The sequence below is a fragment of the Heteronotia binoei genome, chromosome 9, assembly GCF_032191835.1.
Source record: "Heteronotia binoei isolate CCM8104 ecotype False Entrance Well chromosome 9, APGP_CSIRO_Hbin_v1, whole genome shotgun sequence".
Taxonomy (NCBI): domain Eukaryota; kingdom Metazoa; phylum Chordata; class Lepidosauria; order Squamata; family Gekkonidae; genus Heteronotia; species Heteronotia binoei.
Window position 1 is genome coordinate 4,791,598 of NC_083231.1, and position 19,270 is coordinate 4,810,867.

Consider the following 19,270-nt stretch of genomic DNA (forward strand, 5'->3'; position numbering starts at 1 on the left):
CTCAGGGCGGCTTACAGAGCATGATACAGTATCATGGTATGACAATAACAGATAAAATCAATCAACAATATAAATACAAAATATAAATTAATTTTAAGAATAAGCGAAAACAATACAGTGGTGCTACAGTGTCTCTATTTATCCAGGCAGCGTAATATTCATTCTGGTTACATCTTAAAAGCTTCTTGGAAGAGGGCAGTTTTGCAGGCCCTACGGAACTGGTTGAGATCCCGTAGGGCCCGCATCTCCTCCGACAGCTGATTCCACCATCGGGGCGCTTTTATAGAGAAGGCCTGCTCCCTAGTTGTTTTAAGTTTGGCCTCCTTAGGCCCAGGGATTTCCAAAAGATTTTGTGAGCTGGAATGCAGTGCTCTCTGGGGAACATATGGAGAGAGGCGGTCCCTGAGGTAGGCAGGTCCTTGGCCATATAGGACTTTATAGGTGATAACCAGCACCTTGTAATGAACCCGGTGTACAATTGGCAGCCAGTGCAGTTCCCACAGCCTAGGCCGCACGTGTTCCCACCGAGGTAGTCCCACTAGTAGCCTGGCTGCTGCGTTCTGCACTAGCTGCAGTTTCCGAGTTCGGTACAGGGGCAGCCCCATGTAGAGGGCATTACAGTAGTCCAATCTCGAGATGACCGTTGCATGGATCACTGTTGCCAGGTTGCCTCGCTCCAAGAAGGGGGCCAGCTGCCTCGCCCGTCTAAGATGAAAAAAGGTGGATTTGGCAGTGGCCGCTATCTGGGCCTCCATTGTCAAGGAAGACTCCAGTAGCACTCCCAAGCTCCTGACTTCACGCACTGGTACCAGTGGCGTCCCATCAAAAGCTGGAAGGGGAGTCCCTCCTTCCGGGGTGCTGTGGCCTAGGCAAAGGACCTCTGTCTTCGCTGGGTTCAATTTCAACCCGCTCAGCTTGATCCAATCAGCCATGGCTTGCAATGCCCGGTCCAGATCTACAGGGGCGTCGGCGGCCCGGCCTCCCATCAATAGATAGAGCTGGGTGTCATCAGCATTCTGGTGACAACCCAGCCCATGTCCCCGGGCGATCTGGGCAAGGGGGCGCATATAGATGTTAAATAACATTGGAGAGAGAACCACCCCCTGAGGCACCCCACAGTTAAGTGGGTGCCTCTGAGACAGCTCTCCCCCAATCGCCACCCTTTGTCCCTGACCTTCAAGGAAAGAGGAAAGCCACTGTAAGGCTAACCCCTGAATCCCTGTGTCGGCGAGGTGGCGGGTCAGCAGTCGGTAATCGACCATATCGAACGCCGGCGATAGGTCTAGCAACAGCAATACCGCCACAGCGCCTCGATCCAGATGTCGCCGGAGATCATCCATGAGGGCGACCAACACAGTCTCTGTCCTGTGGCCCGGGCGGAAGCCGGACTGAAAAGGATCTAAGATGGAAGCGTCATCCAGAAAACTCTGCAACTGGAACGCCGCAGCCCTCTCTATTACTTTGCCCAAAAAGGGCAAATTTGAGACCGGCCGGTAATGCGCTAATTCGGCTGGATCTGATGTAACCTTTTTCAGGAGAGGGCGGACCACTGCCTCCTTCAGAGGGGTTAGAAAAAGACCCTCTGAAAGAGATCTATTTATGATGTCCCGTATAGGACATCTTAGCTCCTCCTGGCAAGCTTTAATTAACCAGGAGGGGCAGGGGTCCAAATCGCAAGTTGTTGGGCATGCAGCAGAGAGGATTCTGTCAATGTCCTCCAAGCTGAGGGGGTCGAAACAATCCAAGATCAAACCAGAAGGCAGGCACGGAGCCTCGAGTCCACTTACTGTATCCAACATGGCAGGGCAATCGTGGCGGAGTGATTGGACTTTGTCTGCAAAAAATTTCGCAAAAGCCTCACAGCCTATCTCCAATTCCTTAACATTTGGCTTGCCTTGTGGCTATGTAGTTAGATTCCGAATTGTTCTAAATAATTGTGCCAGGCGCGAATTTGCAGACGCAATCTTAGCCGCAAAGTATGTCTTCTTTGCGGCCTTGACTGCCATCTCATAGGACCTCATAAATTCTCTATAAGATGCTCTAGTCGCTTCATCCTGAGTACGCCGCCATTGCCTCTCTAGCCGTCAGCTGGCGTAATTCCGGGTTATACCACGGAGCCAGCCTGATCCGAGGTCGCAGAGGGCTCCGAGGTGCGATCGCAACAATGGCTGTAGAGAGTTGGCTATTCCAAGACTCAATAAGGCCATTGAGGGAACCGCCAGAGGGCCAGGGATCCCGTAGAGCCATCTGGAACTGTTCCGGGTCCATTTGGCTCTGCGGACAAGCCATAATACGCTCGTCGCCTAAGCAGGTTTGGAATGGAATGTCCACGCGAGCCCTGAGAGCAAGGTGGTCCGACCATGGCACTACTTCTGTAGTTACATCGTCCACCATAACCCCAGCCACAAAGATCAGGTCTAACATGTGGTCAGCCTGGTGGGTGGGGGTTGTGACAAATTGAGAGAGTCCCAGTGTTGCCATGGATGACACTAGGTCCGCCGCCGGCTTAGAGGTCGGGTCGTCCACATGGACGTTGAAGTCACCCAGGATCATCAGCCTTGGGTGCTCCAACGCCCAGCCTGCCACGGCCTCAAGCAGGGACGGTAAGGCGTTGGCCGGTGCGCTAGGCGACCGGTACACCAGCCAAATCGCCAACCCCTCTCCAACCTCCCACGCCGGGCCCGCACATTCAATACCCTCGATCTTTGGAGCCGGGAGTGCCCTGAAGGAGTAAACCTCACGTATGAACAACGCCACTCCTCCCCCCCCGCCCACTACTCCGCAATTGGTGAAAGACCGAGTAACCCGAGGGAGCTGTTTGAGAGAGAGCTACCAGATCTCCCTCTTGTACCCAGGTCTCGGTCACGCAAGCCAGGTCCATGTCCTGCTCGAGTAAAAACTCTCGGAGGACAGAGGTCTTGTTATTAATGGACCTGGCATTACATAACACCAATGACGGAGGTGGGTTATTTAATCTGGCCCTACTACCTGCCACCCTTGGGATGGGACACACTGGAAGGTGACCGAGCCCTAATTGGTCTCTGTCCCCTTCCCTTGTATCGTCTGTTCCCATCGCCATACCTTCCCCTCCCCATGAGCACTGGAATCCCTGGGCCTGTCATCTCCCGCTGGTGGTGTTTGTTGTTATCGTAGCCACCACTTCTAGAACCTTTCGCACCACCCTTAACTACTCCCCAATCCACTCCACTCCACTAATCCCAATTCCAAATCAACCCAATTAAGCCTGCCCCACAATCTCTTTATATTAATTGGTAAAATACATATTATAAATCAATGGCAATAATTAATATAATCCCTCCCTAATAACCCTCAATTTATTTGCCAAATAACATATAAAAATCAGACCCAATCAATATAATAATCACAAATCACAAATAACATATCATATAAAAATCAGACCCAATCAATATAATAATCACAAATCACAAATGAGTTAATTGGCTAAAACTTAAGTTATAAATAGTCGATTGTGAGTGGATGGAGGTAGGATGTTGAATAAGGAAAGTGCTATCGTGCTAGTCAGTGCAAGGACTGTGCTAAGTAGGTGCTGAGTAGATAAAGTGCTTGGGTAAAGTGCTAAGTAAGGTGCTGAGTAGATAAAGTGCGAAGACAGGTGCAGGCATCGAGCTTATACCACGATGTGTGTTACACTGGGGGCAGTGGGGGCAGCGGTCGAGGGTGGGGTGTATAACAGGGTCCATGAGTTCTCGGCCAACACCCCTGGCACAACTCGGCAGGCCCAGGGAAGCGAACCCCCCCCCCCCCGTGCCCCCCAGTCACGCCTCAGGCCTCCACAGTTGCTCTGGTGGAGTTGGCCAGTCCAATCAGGGACCCTTGGTCCACCAGGATGGCTAGTGGCCTCGGGGCCGCCGCCGCAGACTTCCCTTCATCGGTAACAGCCCCAGTCGCCACTGTCAATCACCCCGGCCGCGCCCTCACTCGGCGCTCACGTTGCGTGGTTGCAGAGGTCTCCGGTCGCTCACCCACCTCTGTTTGTTCACTCGCCCAGTCTCTCTGCTCACCACACGCCACTCGTATGTGTTGGGCGTGGGCGTCCCAGCTGTTCCGCTCCGCACTCCCTCCGCTCGCCAGCTGCTCCTCTTGCCGTCCGACCTTGCCCGGCCAACGGCGCAGCCCAGCCCGGCATCTCAGCCTCCTCCGCGCTCGTTCCCAGGCCCCGCCTCACCCCGCAAGTCAGCAGCAACTCCGGCAAGCTCCGCGGGACCCTTCAGCACCGTACCGCACTCTCCTGCTCTGAGGTGGGATATCTTGTCAGTTGCACTTGGTGTTTTAAGCTAGCTAAGTGCGAACCAAGTTGTTTCTGAGGTGTTTCAAGGGAGCTCTAGCACCCGAGCTCTACCGCCGCCGCCATCTTGAAAGCTTAGGAGCTGCTAGCATCTTAAAAAGAAGAATTTGGATTGATTGATTTGGTTTAAAATTAAACAAGTAGGAATGGGACTCTCAATAGAATACTATAAAGGCTGAAAGCAACTGATGAGAAATATATTTTGGATTTTATGTGGACTAAACTAAATTTAACTGGAATTAAAAAAAAGATAAATTGTTAAGTAAAATCTGGAAGGAAGAATTTATTAATTGAGGAAATTCAGAGTGGATTCTTGTCTCAACTGATTTTGCTATTGGACTGAGTTATACCATGAGGAAGATGGTATAAGACCAAGCAGAAGCTGAAATTACTCAAAAAGATTTTACTGTTGCTATGCTCTCTATACAGTGGGAAAATAGTCTACTAGCAGATCTCAGTAAAAATCTGCAGGGTTATTGCAAAATCAAGTGGATCAAAACCTGGAAGGCCTTCAAAAAGAAGACACAATAAGACTGCTATAATTGCTATAAAACTTTGGAATTAATATTTCTCAAAGGGGCTTATGATTTTTAAAGTTAAAATTAAGGTTTAAGAAATTTGTGGTATAAGGGAAATAAAATTTGATAGTGAAAAAATTTAAACAGTAAAGGGTACTTAAAATATTTGCTAATATTTATCGTTTAAAATGTTTTTCATGGGGATGTTGGATTTATGAATCTTAAAGTCAAAATAAAAATCTAATAATCAGGTGGCATAAGAAAAATTAAAATTGATAAGGAGAAAGATTAAATAGTAAAGGGGTCAAAAAAGTTTAGGGTTAGGATTTATTTTAAAGGTGAATCTTTTTTCATTCATTGTTTGGTTCAATGTTTTCATTCTTGAGATAAGTGCATAGCTTTTTTGACAGTGTGCGTGGGAAGTTCTTCGGTTTGAGTACTCTGATAAGTGTAGCCCCAGCTGCTGTTCTATGAAGACAAACTCCAAACAAAGCCGTTTCAACAGATATATTTGGGATTAAGGCAATAGAAGTAGTTATAGTCAGTCCAATGGTCAGTATGCAGATAATCAGTCCAGCCAAGTCAACAGTACAGAATCAGAATCCAGTAGAGTAGTCAACACATACCAGTCCATACATCAATATCGTTATCCAGTCCAACAGAGTAACAGTCTTGATCCAAATATCTCTCCTCTCCTACACACCGTCCTCCTCTCCTATCGACCCACCAGAGACTGAGAGTTTGGCCTCTGTTGTTATAGTGCAGCTAGCCAATCATATGCCTTGATTAGTTAACTAGCTGCACATGCTACTCACATGTTATTCATTATCCTGTATAGCTGGAGTTACATAACTTTGACTCAGCATTTTGGCCCCTTAAAGTGCCCAATGCTGTCATTTTTTACATTAATACTGGTCACTCACTTGCAGTCATTCATTTAAGAGTGTTCTGCAGTTCTCGTCTAAGGATATCAGTTTGATTATATTTATTAAAAACTTAAATTAAATTTTAAAAATTATATATATAATCAATACTGTTATTTATTTTTATTGATAACCATCCTGTGGTTATTTACTTTTAAAAATATTTATTTGGTCTACTCAGTAGTGGGTCTTCCTGGGTCCCCCCCCCTTTCCCCCAAGTTACATTACATTTGGGTTGGGAAATACCTGGTCTTAGTTGGTCTTCATCCAACTCCATTCCCCCTACTTGATCGGGTGCTCGCTCTTGGAGTGAGGACAAGGATTAATTATTTGTTAAGCGGTATAGGTAGGGCATTGGGGTCACCCTGTTGATTGGTTCTGTCAGAACTTACCATTTTGTTGTGCTATTAAGGTCAGTTTGTCTGACAACATTCAATATTCTCTGTTTCACTATATCCCTAGCATTATCATAAGAGAACTCAGGTATTGCTTTGAAAGGCTGTAATAACTAACTCTCTCTCATGGATTGCTGCCTTGACATGGCGAGAGGGCTTGTGTGGTTCAGTGAGGCTGTGGGCCATGCCATGCAGGGCCACTCAAGATGGACAGGCCACAGCTAAGAACCCAGACAAGATGGGATCCACTGGAGAAGGAAATGGCAAACCACTCCAGTATCCTTGCCAAGGAAACCCCATGGACAGTAACAGAAAACCCCATGGACAAAAGGCTAAAATATATGGCACTGGAAGATGAGCCCCTCAGGTTAGAAGGTGCCCATTATACTACTGGGGAAGAGCGGAGGGCAATTCCAAGTAACCACAGAAAGAATGAAGCGGCTGGGCCAAAGCCAAAAGGACGCTCAGCTGTGGATGTGTCTGATGGTGAAAGAACAGTCCGATGCTGCAAAGAACAATACTGCATCGGAATGTGGAATGTAAGATCTATGAATCAAGGTAAGCTGGATGTAGTCAAACAAGCCCTTGATCACATCTCTTATGAAAATACAGTGGAGGTGAAGAATAAGTTTAAGGAACTAGAGTTGATAGGCAAAGTGCCGGAAGAACTATGGACAGAGGTTCATGATATTGTACAGAAGGCAGCAATCAGCACCATCCCAAAGAAAAAGAAATGCAAGAAAGCTGATGAGACTTTACAAATAGCTGAGGAAAGAAGGAAAGTGAAAGGCAAAGGTGAAAAGGAAAAATTCACTCAACTGAATGCAGATTTCCAGAGAACAGCAAGGAGAGATAAGAAGGCCTTCCTGAAGGAACCATGCAAAGCAATAGAGGAAAATAACAGAATGGGAAGATCTCTTCAAGAAAATTGGAGAAATCAAGGGAACGTTTTGTGCAAAGATGGCCATGATAAAGGACAAAAATGGTAGGGACCTAACAGAAGCAGAAGAGATCAGGAAGAGGTGGCAAGAATACACAGAAGAATTATACAAGAAGGATCTCAATGTCCTGGACAACCATGACAGTGCAATTGCTGACCTTGAACCAGATATTCTGGAGTGTGAAGTCAAATGGACCTTAGAAAGCATTACTAACAACAAAGCGAGTGAAGATGACGATATCCCAGTTGAGCTATTCAAAGTCCTAAAAGATGATGCTGTTAAAGTGATGCACACATTATGTCAACAAATCTGGAAAACGCAACAGTGGCCACAGGATTGGAAAAGATCAGTTTTTATTCCAATCCCAAAAAAGGGTAATGCCAAGGAATGTTCAAACTATTGCACCATTGCACTCATTTCACATGCCAGCAAGGTCATGTTAAAGAACCTACAAGCTAGACTTCAGCAGTATGTTGATTGGGAACTACCAGAAGTTCAAGCTGGGTTTGGAAAGGTAGAGGAACTGGAGATCAAATTGCCAACATTCGATGGATTATGGAGAAAGCACAGGAGTATCAGAAAAACGTCTGTTCCATTGACCGTGCTAAAGCCTTTGATTGTATGGATCACAACAAATGGTGGCAAGTTCTTAAAGAGATGGGAGTACCAGACCACCTCACATGTCTCCTGAGAAACCTGTATAAGGGTTAAGAAGCAACTGTCAGAACGGGATATGGAACAACTGATTGGTTTAGAATAGGAAAAGGAGTTCGACAAGGATGTATATTGTCACCCTGCTTATTTAATTTATATGCAGAGTACATCATGTGGAATGCTGGCCTGAATAAACCACAAGCTTCCTGGGAAAAACATCAGCAACCTCAGATATGCAGATGATACCACTCTAATGGCAGAAAGTGAGGAGGACCTAAAGAACCTCCTGTTATGGGTGAAAGAGAACACTAAAGTAGGCTTGAAACTCAATATCAAAAAACGAAGATCATGGCATCCGGTCCCATCACACTTTGGCAAATAGAAGGGGAAGACATGGAAGTCGTGACAGACTTCACATTTCTGGGATCCAAGATCACTGCAGATGGTTACTGTACCCATGAAATTAAAAGATGTTTGCTCCTTGTAGAGACATCACCCTGCCAACAAAAGTCCGTATAGTCAAAGCGATGGTATTCCCAGTAGTAATGTATGACTGTGAGAGCTGGACCATAAGGAAGGCCGAGCACAGAAGAATGGATGCTTTTGAGCTGTGGTGCTGGAGAAGAATCTTGAGAGTCCCTTGGACTGCAAGAAGATCCAGTTAGCCAGTCTTAAGGGAAATCAACCCAGACTGTTCCCTGGAAGGTCAGATGGTGAAGCTCAAATACTTTGGCCATCGAATTGTCAAGCTACAAATAGAAGTTGATGGGGTGTGAACTGGCAGAGACTGACCAAGAGAGAGATCTTGGGGTCGTGGTGGATAACTCACTGAAAATGTCAAGACAGTGTGTGATTGCAATTAAAAAGGCCAACGCCATGCTAGGAATTATTAGGAAGGGAATTGAAAACAAATCAGCCAGTATCATAATGCCCCTGTATAAATCGATGGTGCGGTCTCATTTGGAATACTGTGTGCAACTCTGGTAACCGCACCTCAAAAAGGGTATTATAGCATTGGAAAAAGTCCAGAAAAGGGCAACTAGAATGATTAAAGGGTTGGAACACTTTCCCTTTGAAGAAAGGTTAAAACGCTTGGGGCTCATTAGCTTGGAGAAACGTCGACTGTGGGGTGACATGATAGAGGTTTACAAGATAATGCATGGGATGGAGAAAGTAGAGAAAGAAGTACTTTTCTCCCTTTCTCACAATACAAGAACTCGTGGGCATTCAATGAAATTGCTGAGCAGTCAGGTTAAAACAGATAAAAGGAAGTACAACCTTCTCTGAAGCCATCTTGTTCCTCACCTAGGCAAAAATCATTCTTGAGGCAGTCTCTAAATTTCCACAGAAGGGGTCTAGCATATAGCTTGCTTGTTACACTTAACAGGCTGGTCTGCCTTTAGTTGTTTGGATCTTCTTTGTTGCCTTTTTTATATATGGGGATGATGATAGCTGCTCCTAGTCCTTGGGAATTTTTCTTGATTGATCAATTTGTGAAAACAGAGCTGCCCAAACTGGGGCCCACAATTCATGCAGAAAGTGTAATCGCTAGCTTCACCAATGGATCAGGTGATGTGAAAAATCTGTCTGAGACCCTAGAGAGAGACATTGTGAGTAAAAGAAGTTCAATATCTTACTACAACAATCTTTCAAAAATCGTAATAAATTCAAATGTTTGATGAAAAACGTGTAATTTTATATTATGAACTAGTGAAATAACACAACACCTTTACAATATATTATCTCATTTGTTCTGCCCGCACAAGATGGCAGAGAATTAATTCAGTAAGGAGAGGAAAATGCTGCACCTTTAAGTGTGTTGGGTTATGGGTTTTGTAGTTCTTTAGATGCTGTAGGTCAGATGGGATTATATAGTCCCCTTAATTGGCTAATTGTGGAAGGTTCTGGCCCCCTCTGCGGACCTGGGAAAGTTTTTTTGTCCTTTTCCTGTCTGCTTTACAACCCTTTGTTAAGTAACTGGTGCAACATGGAGGCCCAGGGGGATGCATCTGTATTTTCACCTCGCATTCATCATTTGCTAACCACCAGAATTTAAATAGCTGCCTGAAATTATGATAGTAGCACATGCAATTGTTTTAAATTGTTTTTATGTTTTTATTGTTTATTGTATCGGTCACACTAATGTGTTTGTGTCGACCCTTGGTTTGTGAGCCGCCCTGAGCCTGCCTTTGGTGGGGAGGGCAAGATATGAATTAATAATAATAATAATAATAATAATAATAATAATAATTTTTATTTGTATCCCGCCCTCCTCCCCAAGGCAGGCTCAGGGCGGCTCACAGACATGGAAAGTACCATGATTACAACAATACATTATACAGTAAAATCCATTAAAATCCATTAAATTAATTAATTAATTAATTAATTAAAACCATTACAATTAAGGTGCTATAATACAAGACCTATCGAATGTATGTCAGATGGCTGGATGTCATTTCAAGATTCATTCTTGAAAGGCCATTTGAAAAATGATGGTTTTACAGGCCCTGCGGAATTGATTGTAGTCCCGCATGTTTCGAACCTCTGCTGGTAATTGGTACCACCAGTGAGGAGCCGTTACTGAGAAGGCCTGCTCTTGAGTTGTTTTCAATTTGGCCTCCCTTGGTCCAGGGATTTTTAAAAGATTTTGGGAGCTAGATCTCAGTGCTCTCTGGGGAATGTATGGAGAGAGGCGGTCCCTAAGGTAGGCAGGTCCTCAGCCATATAGGGCTTTAAAGGTAATAACCAGCACCTTGTAACGAACTCGGAACACAATTGGCAGCCCGTGCAGCTCCTGCAACCTAGGCTGCACGTGCTCCCACCGAGGTAGTCCCACTAACAGCCTGGCCGCTGCATTCTGCACCAGCTGCAGTTTCTGAGTTTGGTACAGGGTCAGCCCCATGTAGAGGGCATTACAGTAGTCCAACCTCAAGGTGACCATTGCATGGATCACTGTTGCTAGGTCGCCATGTTCCAGGAAAGGGACCAACTGCTTTGCCCTCCTCAGATGGAAAAAGGCGGCTTTGGCAGTGGCAGCTATCTGTGCCTCCATTGTCAAAGGAGGCTCCAGTAGCACTCCCAAGCTTTTGACCCTGCGCACTGGTATCAGTGATGCACCGTCAAAGGCTGGTAGGGAGATCTCCTCCCCTGGTCCACCGTGGCCCATGCAAAGGACCTCTGTCTTCGCTGGATTCAACTTCAGCCCACTCGACTTGATCCATCCTGCCACGGCTTGCAACGCTCGGTCCAGGTTTTCAGGGACGTCTCCAGTCCGGTCGCCCATCAGTAGATAGAGCTGGGTGTCATCAGCATACTGGTGACAACTCAGCCCGTACCTCCGGGCAATCTGGGCAAGGGGGCGCATGAAGATGTTAAACAGCATCAGGGAGAGAAATTTGTAAGAGCTATCACAGCATGCATTTCCCGCCTGATGACAGGGCACAGTGCAATATGTCTTGGGATTTCAATAAAGTCTGTAAAAGTTCTGCAAGTTTGTTTGCGTGAGTTGACCACACCTGGACACAGAGCTAGCTAAGCTCCTGGGGCTCCGGAACAGTAGAGATCATTCATAACATTTGTAACATAAGGGGGAAAAAATCACAAACAAGCAATACTCTAAGTGGTCGTTACAATCACAAAAATACCACCAAGGTCCAGAGTCCATGATACATCAAAGAAATCCTCCAAAATATATCAAAGAAGTCCAACGTGGTTTCTGGATATAATCCGTACACACATATTGAGGTTCCTTTTTCAAAAAGATATATAATTAGATTCACTTGTCAGTTTTATAACATCTTTGGGCATGTTTATTCAAAAGCCTTATTAACATGGTTCAGTTATTTTCCAAAAGTTAATTTCATGAGCAGAGCGACAGGGCTCATCTTCTGGGGAGGCACATGTGAAGAAAGGAAGGTCTGGACTGCGGTGATATGCTGACCCAGTTTATTAAGACGGAGACTGCAGATTTATCAGAGACTCAGAGCGGTTTACAATCTCCTATATCTTCTCCCCCCACAACAGACACTCTGTGAGGTAGGTGGGGCTGAGAGGGCTCTCATAGCAGCTGCCCTTTCAAGGACAACTCCTGCGAGAGCCCTGGCTGACCCAAGGCCATTCCAGCAGCTGCAAGTGGAAGAGTGGGGAATCAAACCCGGTTCTCCCAGATAAGAGAGCTCTGGCTGACCCAAGGCCATTCCAGCAGCTGAAAGTGGAAGAGTGGGGAATCAAACCCGGTTCTCCCAGATAAGAGAGCTCTGGCTGACCCAAGGCCATTCCAGCAGCTGCAAGTGGAGGAATGGGGAATCAAACCCGGTTCTCCCAGATAAGAGAGCTCTGGCTGACCCAAGGCCATTCCAGCAGCTGCAAGTGGAAGAGTGGGGAATCAAACCCGGTTCTCCCAGATAAGAGAGCTCTGGCTGACCCAAGGCCATTCCAGCAGCTGCAAGTGGAGGGGTGGGGAATCAAACCCGGTTCTCCCAGATAAGCGTCCGCACACTTAACCACTACACCAAAAAAGAGACCTGTCTGAGTAAATGTGTACCAAGCTTGCACTTTCTAAAACAGAATGCATCTCCAACATTAATCCAGTTTGAAAAGTGGCATACTTGGAATAAAACTGGACTCAATCATTGTTCTGCTGCTTCAGACCAATGTGGCTTCCCACCTGAATCATATAACACAGTGTGCCATAGCCGTGAAAACTCAAATGTGTCAAAATGAATTAGTTAGTAGAAATTCTCAAAAGGTATGCATTTTCCCCCATAGGTAGTAAATGCATATATGATGTGAGAATTACAAATTTCCTGCTCCTTTGGCAGCAAATAATTTCCAGCTGTTTGAAATCTGGAGGTTAGTTCATCCCATGTTCCTGAGACAAACCGTAAGCACTTGAAGCAAAATCATGTGACATTCCAGATGAAATGTCTTATACCAAAGTAAAAAATGCAAAACTGAACAGTTTATCTCTAGTCCACCTGGAGTTATGTCAGTAAATCACATTGAAACAACCAGAGTGAAGATAGTCAGCGCTCCAAATCAAACTAGACATGATGGCAACAGCCAAACCTGGGAGGTCATGTGTCTCTTCCTTCTTCACATTGCTTGGGTCATTGTGGCCCGGGAAGGGAAATCCCCCTGCCAGATTTTGCCGGGGCACCGTTGACAGCGGTGCACAGGGTCCAAAGTTTGGGGGTACTATTGGAGCCTTCATTGACAATGGAGGCTCAGATAGCAGCCACTGCCAAGTCCGCATTTTTTCATCTTAGGCGGGCGAGGCAGTTGGCCCCTTTCCTGGAGCACGATGACCTAGCAACGGTGATTCATGCCACGGTCACCTCGAGGTTGGACTACTGTAATGCCCTCTACATGGGGCTACCCCTGTGCCGAACCCGGAAACTGCAGTTAGTGCAGAATGCCGCTGCCCGGCTGTTACTAGGGCTCCCAAGATGGGAGCACATTCGGTCGGGGCTTCGGGAGCTGCACTGGCTGCCAATAACATTCCGAGTCCGGTACAAGGTGTTGTTCATTACCTTTAAAGCCCTATATGGCCTAGGACCTGCCTACCTTAGGGACCGTCTCTCCCCACACGTTCCCCAGAGAGTACTACGATCGGGCTCACAAAATCTGCTAGTAATCCCCGGGCCAAAGGAGGCCCGTCTTAAATCCACCAGGGATCGGGCCTTCTCAGTAACGGCACCTTACTGGTAGAACCAGCTGCCGGAAGAGGTGAGGGCCCTGCGGGACCTAGGGCAGTTCCGCAGGGCCTGTAAAACAGTCCTCTTCCGGCTGGCCTACAACAACTAACTGACACTGAGAATTTCTGGATGGAATTAGAATGCATTTAACAGACCGCTGGTTTTTATGTCTTATGTTTTATTAATTTATTGTTTTAATCCTTACTATGTAAATGTTTTTAAGATAAACTTATGTAAGTTTATGTGTTGTGAGCCGCCCTGAGCCACTTCGGTGGGAACGGCGGGATATAAGTCAAAATATAAATAAATAAATAAAAATAAATAAATAACAACAAAAGGTTGCAGGGCTGAGGAGAGATGTGTCTGTGGTGCTGGACTGCACATCTTAGACAAGAGACACTGCTTTCAGTATTTCATTCTAACAACAACCCTGTGAGAGAGGGTGGCTACCTCAGAAACTCTTGGGTGAGTGAGGATTCACTGGTTCTTTGCAGTCTGGTTTAAAAATTCAGAGTGAGGTAGCATAGGGGAGAAGTGGAGGACATTCAGCTCTACTCCCCACAAACCTCTTTTGTTGTGACAAGGAGACCCCATCCCCCCTTCAGTTACAAAAAGGCAGGTACAAAGATAGAGGGAGGCAGCTGTCATTTTCAGATCGATTTTGGCACTATTTGGTTGCCTTTTCCTGTTTTTACTTGCAAACTTTAAAACAGGAAAAGAAATTTAACCAAAGCCCCAGGTATGTTCCAGTACATTTTCCCTTCAGTCGAGGACTGAGCCATGTACATATCTGGGAAGCTCCCTCTGTGTATTGGCATGAAGAGTGTGGCAGTTTTCAGTTTAGAAAAGAGAGGACTAAAGGGAGAAAAGAGATGACTAAAGGGAGATAGAGGTTTATAAAATTATGCACAAGGTGGAGAGAGCTGGCAAAGAACTTTTTCTCCTTCTCCCAAAATACTAGAACTTGAAGGCTTCTAATGAAACTGATGGGCATTAGGAACAGGATGAAAAAAAGGAAACACTACTTTACATAGAGCGTAATGAAAATCTGGAATTCACTGCCAGAGGATATTGTGATGGCCACAGGAGCAGTGTTCCCTCTAATTTTCTCCCCTACTAAGTGGAGCAGTTCACAGCCTGAGCAGAATGTAAGTGCTGTAATCTTAAAATGTGGCAATGGGCAGTGCAAGATCCTGTGCGGTTCACATGCACAGCTTTGAAGGAACACTATGCAAGAGTAGACAGATCAATACTACCACTGGCAATTAGCCATGGTGACTGAGGGGAACTTCCACACAGGCAGTCAGCCTCTGAATCCCAGTGTCAGGAAGCAACATCAGGAGAAGGCCCTCTATGCTGTGTTGTTGGCCATACAGAGGAACTAGCTGGTCACTGTGTGAGACAGGATGCTGAACTTCATGGACCACTGGTCTGATCCAGTAGGGCTCTTCTGATGTTATTATGATGCTCATAAGATATCATCAGAGCAGTGCTTTATGTTGTGTATGAAAGTTGCTGTAAGGAATCTCTGGGGCTTGAATCAGGGGCTTCAGATCTAGCCAGCTGAATTATCTGTGCTTCAGGAATCAAAGCTTTCTCCGGGACAGAGGAGGATCAAGATGCTTAATGGTGACCCTTTCAGCTGGCAGGCATTATAAAGCCTCTTTTGGGAGACAAAGAAAACAATTTTCTCAATGCTTGCCTGACACTCCCTTAACATCAGCAATGCAACAGGGCGGAGGGGTGGTCTAGGGCATTTTTTGTATGTTTTGATTTGCATCATGCCAGACTGCTCTAAAGTATGCATGTCTAACAATAATGTTTTTGTACTATCACAACACAGCCATGATTTTCTATTGCAGACATTGATAAAATATGCATGAATAAGGAGAAAATATGCATCAACCCCTGTCTTAGACTTCCCAATCCCCAGGTCCCACTGAGGGATCCCCTGGTTTTACAGGCTTCCCCACAGCCACCAGTACTTCTAGATCTCCCGCAGGTTTAGAAACAAGTCCAGTTTTAAAATGTGTGTGTGTGTGTACGCCTTTAAAGTTAAGCAGGAAGCAGAAAGTACTTCATGGGGAAGGGTCAGCAGCAGCCTCTGGGAACACAGTTACTCTGTTTGTTTTGCTTTCATTTCAGAGCAAGTAAGAGAGTGTATGTGTGTGTGAGTGAGAGAGAGAGAGAGCAGCGTAGCCCCTGTCATTGTGGAGGAACCAGACCCAGTGAGAGAGAGAGTGTACTTTTTAGAAGTCTTTGTAGGGGAGGCAGTAATAGTGTGTGTCTGTCTCTATGCTTGTTTTGCATTGTTTTCCGAGTCTTTGTATAGGAACTTGTTTATGGGATGGAGGAAAACACCTCTCCCTCTTTTTATTTGCCTGTGTTAGCCTGAAGAACAGCAGTTCCTGTGAGTAAAGCCCCAGGGAGATCATCACAACAACGTGAGCTTGCAAACTGTGCATTTTAGCTGCTTTTTGTGTTTTTACACTTTCATTTACTTGCTACCCTGCCCTCTGGTGCCTTGCGAGGCTGTAACTGGTCTATGTGTCACCTCATTGTTGCCTGTTGCGTCGCATACCAGAATTCCACATCCATCGCCACCATAATACAGTGGGTTCAAAGCATTGCAGAGACGAGATCATAGTGAGGACAGCTCTTTATTAAGGGAAGGATGGTGAAGTCCAACAAAGACTAAGGGCCTGTGGGCCAAACCTATATACAACTCTAATCTCCTGCGCTAGCCTGCCATTGGTTCAGGGGTCTGTGATTGGTGCAGGGCGGCAAGTATTTGTATCCCACTACCCATTGTTATACAGTCCCCAAGCTCTGCTTTCCTGGCTCCAATGAGCCGGCAGGAAGTACATACTTTAAGGCACATACATAACACTTACAATCTCCTTCCCTTTCCCCTCCCCACAACAGACACCCTGTGAGGTAGGTGGGGCTGTGAGAGCTCTCCAGAACTGCTTTTGAGCAGAACAGCTCAAGAGTTATGATGACTGACCCAACATCACCTCAGAAGTTGCATACGGAGGAGTGGGGAATCAACTTAGGTTTAGGTAAAATCATTGAGAGGGCAGTGGCGTTGCAGCTACAGAGGTTCCTAGATGACGCTTCCGTTCTTGACCCGAGCCAGTCTGGTTTCCGACCGGGCCATGGGACGGAGACGGTGCTGGTCGCCTTGGTGGATGACCTCCAGCGGCAACTGGATCGGGGCGGCGCTGCGGTACTGATGTTATTAGACCTGTCGGCGGCATTTGATACAGTTGACCATTAGTTGCTAAAGCGCCGCCTCGCCGACATTGGGGTTGGGGGGTTGGCCTTGCAATGGCTTTCCTCCTTCCTCTCAGGTCGGGGACAAAGGGTGGCTATTGGGGGGGAGCGATCCCAGAGACACACACTAGATTGTGGTGTGCCTCAGGGAGCAGTTCTCTCCCCAATGCTGTTCAACATTTATATGCGCCCCCTTGCCCAGATTGTTCGGAGGTTTGGGCTGGGTTGCCATCAATATGCAGATGACACCCAGCTCTATCTACTAATGGACAGCCAGCCCGGCTCCGCCCCAGGGAATCTGGATCAGGCTTTACAGGCTGTTGCGACGTGGCTCAGAAGAAGAAGAAGAAGAAGACTGCAGATTTATACCCCGCCCTTCTCTCTGAATCAGAGACTCAGAGCGGCTTACAATCTCCTATATCTTCTCCCCCCACAACAGACACCCTGTGAGGTGGGTGGAGCTAAGAGGGCTCTCACAGCAGCTGCCTTTTCAAGGACAACCTCTGCCAGAGCTATGGCTAACTCAAGGCCATTCCAGCAGGTGCAGGTGGAGGAGTGGGGAATCAAACCCGGTTCTCCCAGATAAGAGTCCACGTACTTAACCACTACACCAAACTGGCTCAGATTGAGTGGGCTGAAGCTGAATCCAGCGAAGACAGAGGTCCTTTGTGTGGGTCGCGGCGCGCTAGGAGGGGAAATAGCTCTCCCAACCTTTGATGGCGCACCATTGAAACCAGCACGCCAGGTAAAGAGTTTGGGTGTTTTACTGGAGCCTTCATTATCAATGGAGGCCCAGATAGCAGCCACTGCCAAGTCAGCATTCTTCCACCTGAAGCGGGCAAGGCAGTTGGCTCCTTTCCTGGAGTGTCGCGACCTCGCAACAGTGATCCATGCAACGGTCACCTCAAGATTGGACTACTGTAATGCCCTCTACTTGGGGCTACCTTTGTGCCGGACCCGGAAGTTGCAGCTGGTGCAGAACACGTCGGCCAGGCTACTGTTGGGGTTCCCAAAATGGGAGCACATACGGCCGGGGCTGCGCGGACTGCACTGGCTGCCAATTACCTACCGAGTCCAGTACAAAGTGTTGGTCATTACCTTTAAAGCCTTATATGGCCGAGGACCAGCCTACCTGAGGGACCGTCTCTCCCCATATGAACCCCAGAGGGCACTGAGGTCAGTCGGAAAAAATAAAATGACTATCCCTGGGCCGAGAGAGGTCAGGCTCCAGAACACCAGAGCACGGGCCTTTTCAGCTGCAGCCCCTGCCCTGTGGAATCAGCTTCCAGAGGAAGTGCAGGCCCTGCGGAACGTTGACCAGTTCCGCAGGGCCTGCAAGACCGTCCTTTTTAAACGAGCATACATCGACTGCTGAATTGTTGTGAATAAAGGATCCGCCAGCATGGTCCTGCTTTAGGGACCTACATTACTATGGAACTATTTAAACTGGCAGAACCGGCGTCAGAATATTACTATCGCTGCCAGATTAATTTAAATCAACTTAAATTATGTATTTTAAATATACTAACTGGTTTTTATAATGTTTAATCTTTTATTGTCAAATTTAAAGTTTTTATTCATTATTGTAAATGTATAAAATGTTGTCAGCCGCCCTGAGCCGCCTAGGTGGGGAGGGCGGGATACAAATAAAATCTATTATTATTATTATTATTATTATTATTATTTGGTTATTCCAGATAAAGAGTTCTCACACTTACCCACTACACCAGACTCTGTCAAAAGGCTGCCACAGAGGTCAGAATTAAACTGATGTCAAAGCAACTCACATTTCTGCAAGCCATAACAGCTGTAAGCCGCCCTGAGCCCGCTTCGGTGGGGTATAAATCTAAATAAATAAATAAATAAATAAATAAAATTTATATGTCTTCTAGTCATCCCACATATTTATGTCACTACATCTCCCTGGCACATAGCCAGTTCAATAAGAAGTTGGAGAATAAAGAAATTAAATCTGTGATTCATAGCCTGCTAACTTTTAGAAGCACATGGGAATATTACTTTTGGCACATGGGGATATTACTTTTGTTAAAGAAATTTTTATTCAGGAAGTATTGGGGTTGCTAAACTTCAGGTGGGAACTGGAGATCTTCCAGAATTACAACAGATCTCCAGGTGACTGGGATTAATTCCCGTGGAGGGTGGACCTTTGCTTCCCCAAACCTTGCCCTCCACAGGTGTCCCAATGTCTCAGATGTGATGATAATAATAATAATAATAATAATAGCTTTTATTTATATCTTGCCCTCCCCGCCGAAGCAGGCTCAGGGCAGCTAACAACAGAGTTCAGTATACATAATACAAAAGAACATTTTAAATCACAATTAAATCACAATTAATTAAAACTATTAAAATTCTAAAACAGTAAAATTATTTTGTGCTATTACCTAGACGGCGAACTTGCTTAGCCATATAGGGCTTTAAAGGTGATCACCAGCACTTTGTAACGAATCCGGTAAGTGACTGGTAGCCAGTGCAGTTCACGCAGTCATGGCTGTATGTGCTCCCACTTTGGGAGCCCC